Source organism: Nerophis ophidion, linkage group LG28 (genome assembly GCF_033978795.1).
Source record: "Nerophis ophidion isolate RoL-2023_Sa linkage group LG28, RoL_Noph_v1.0, whole genome shotgun sequence".
Classification (NCBI taxonomy): Eukaryota; Metazoa; Chordata; class Actinopteri; order Syngnathiformes; family Syngnathidae; genus Nerophis; species Nerophis ophidion.
The window spans coordinates 12,294,879-12,298,553 of record NC_084638.1 but is presented as its reverse complement, the minus strand read 5'-3'; positions in this window follow the sequence as shown (position 1 = coordinate 12,298,553).

The window sequence follows — 3,675 nt, the reverse complement described above, 5'->3', positions numbered from 1 at the left end:
GCACGAGAGACAAGAACTTGGTTTATGCGGTCACACCACACAGCACATAGGGCCGTGAGCGCACCTGTTTTTATTAGCACACACAAATTGGCCCAATCAACCACGGACACATCTTAGCTGTGCGTGTCAGCCTTCAATAATGACCGTATAAAGTTAAAGTACCAATGATTGTCACACACACACTAGGTGTGTAATAATCATCAAAAACGCACGAGAGACAAGAACTTGGTTTATGCGGTCACACCACACAGCACATAGGGCTGTGAGTGCACCTGTTTTTATTAGCACACACAAATTGGCACAATCAACCACGGACGCATTTTAGCTGTGCATGTTAGCCTTCAATAATGACCATATAAAGTTAAAGTACCAATGATTGTCACACACACACACACACACACACACTAGGTGTGGTGAAATGTGTCCTCTGCATTCAACCCATCCCCTTGATCACCCCTGGGAAGTGAGGGGAGCAGTGGGCAGCAGTGGTGCTGCGCCCGGGAATAATTTATGGTGATTTAACCCCCAATTCCAACCCTTGATGCTGAGTGCCAAGCAGGGAAGCAATGGGTCCCAATATTTTTTTATAGTTCTTTGGTATGACTCGGCCGGGGTTTGAACTCACAACCTACCGATCTCAGGCGGCCACTCTAACCACTAGGATAATCATCAAAAATGCACGAGAAACAAGAACTTGATCTATGCGGTCACATCACACAGCACATATGGCTGTGAGTGCACCTGTTTTAATTAGCAAACACAAATTAGCCCAATCAACCACGGATGCATTTTAGCTGTGCGTGTCAGCCTTTAATAATGACCGTATAATAATTTTCAAAAATGCACGAGAGACAAGAACTTGTTTTATGCGGTCACACCACCCAGCACATATGGCCGTGAGTGCACCTGTTTTTATTAGCACACACAAATTGGCCCAATCAACCACGGATGCATTTTAGCTGTGTGTGTCAGCCTTCAATAATGACTGTATAATAATCATCAAAAATGCACTAGAGACACGAACTTGGTTTGTGTGATCACACCACACAACAAATAGGGCTGTGAGCGCACCTGTTTTTATTAGCACACACAAATTGGCACAATAAAACACGGACGCATTTTTGCTGTGCGTGTAAGCCTTCAATAATTAAAACAGCCGTTTAGGAAATAAAAGACAAATAGGCCAAACGCCATAATTGAGGGCACATCTTAACATGTATAATTAAACCTTAATTAGGCACAAATATTATTTATTCGATTACTCGATCGGAATATTCGATAGAATACTCGATTACTAACATATTCGATAGCTGCAGCTCCACAACAAATAATTAATTGGTAGAATTGTGTTGAATTGAGAATTGTCACGTCTATGGGATCATGTTCGGTTTTGTTTTTTGGACACTCAGTTCCTGTTCCTACACTTACTTGTTTGCTTTGTTACCATGCCAACTCAGTTTTCACCTTGTCCTCATGTCACGCCCCTCTCCTCATGTCTCACACCTCTTTGCAATTATCACGTCTATTATTTAAGCCGGAAGTTGCCAGGAAGTCAGCCTGGTGACTTTACCTCAACTGCCTTCATGCCAAGCCATGCTGTTAAATCACTCTGTCCATGCCACGTAAGTTTTTGGTTTGTTTAGTTCTGCCTTTTGTCATGGTCCAAGTCTTGGACCATGTCATATTCTGGTTTTGTTTCAGTGTTGTTATCAGTGTTTTGTATTTGACATCTTTAGTTCCTGGTTGCACTTCCTGATTTGTTTCGGTTGCCTAGTTACGCATTTAGTGTCACCTGTTTCTGGTTTTTGATCACGCGCACCTGCCCCTGATGATTCCTGCCCCTATATATGTCTGTCTTTGTTTGCCTTTCGTTCTCGGACTATAGTTTGCCTCACGCAACTGATGACGTCTCTTTCCCGCATTGCGGTAAAGTACTTTTGTTATTCGTTTAGCGTTCCAGGCTATTTTGTTTATTTCCTTGTCCCTAGTTTGGATACTATCAATTTCTGTTCTTTCTAGCTCCTATGCTAAGTTCTGTTGGTTTGTCTATAGTGCAAGTGTTTTTATTAGTTTGTTTTTGTAGTCAGAAATAAATCACCATTCCCACCTTTACGCTGTGTTCCGTCTCCGCTGCACCACGAGAATGCAAACACACGCCACAATGCCGCCTAGACATCACACCTTTGTGCTTTGTTTGTTTTCATAGTCTAGTTTTGTGCCGCCATTGTGTGCGCCTTTTTTTGTCGTTTGTTAGTGTATAAATAAATATGTACCTTCATTCACGCCTTGCTCGTGCCAACTTTCCTCTGCGTCGCAAAAACAATCCATCCCATAGTCCAAGTCCTGACAAGAATCGATTCTGAATCGAATAATCAAAGCAAGAATCGGAATTGAATCGGATCGTGAGTAGCCCAAATATCCGGGCCTCGAAGGCCTGTCTTAACCGTACGTTTAGACTATGGTCTACCAACCTTTGGAGAAAGGATACCGCTATCAACTCCTTCTGTTTATCGTTCTTACAACCTGGACCTGATTTAAAGGATGTCCATACGGTAAAAGTCACCGTGCGGTGACAGCTTTACAGTTACATACCACTCCCATAAAGTGGAGTACAGAATGCGTACAACAATGTGTGCAAGAGCCGCAAGGCAGCCCTTAGCCTCACACTTAATTATGTCACACAGGGATGTTCTCACTGGAATGCTCCCAAATACTAAAAGGAAATGGAGAGAAGGCATGACTGAAGGGGATCAGTCGTCCCGCCGGTACAAAAATACCGGGACGGTTCCCACATGTATTTGCCGACATCTGCCTCCTAATTACTCCGACGGGGTGTACAACCCCAGCTGTCAGTCGGGGGGCAGGGAGGTATTTTTACTCCGCTCTGCCCGAGGGGGGCACGGGTTGGAGGTCCGAGTACATTTGACTGAAATGAGCCGTGACCCTCGTTAAAGGAGACGAGCAGGGCCGTGAGGAGAACAAGAGCAGGCGAGTGGAGAAACTGACAATCTGTGAGAAGGAGACGGAGCTCGGAATACGCTGATGCACTTTGGAGCGGAAACTACAGTACTTGAAATATTGCAGCCCGGCGATCTCGGAGTGAAAGATTATTCCCTGAAGGGGAAGTTAAAATATCCATCCATCCATCCATCCATTTCCTACCGCTTGTCCCGCCCATCCCAGCTTCACTCGGGCAGAAGGCGCTGTACACCCTGGACAAGTCGTAGGAAGCAACAATAATTGTTTATTTCTTTTAATGTTATTTATGGTATTAACTTGTTTATTTTTTACATTGTTTTAACTACTTTCCATTCATCCATCCAATGTTCATGCCACACACACAAGTATACACATACATACATACATAAACATGTATATACACACATATATACATATATTTTCATGTACATACATATAAATACATATACATACACACACACACACATATATATATATATATATATATATATATATATACACACACACATACACATTTTGATACACGAATATGTATACATACATACACACACACATACATACATACATACACAAATATATATATATATATATATATACATACACATATATACATACATACATACATACATACACACTGTGTACATACATCTACTGATGCCTCTGGACACATCTTCAGTGATGTGCCTGGAATCATCG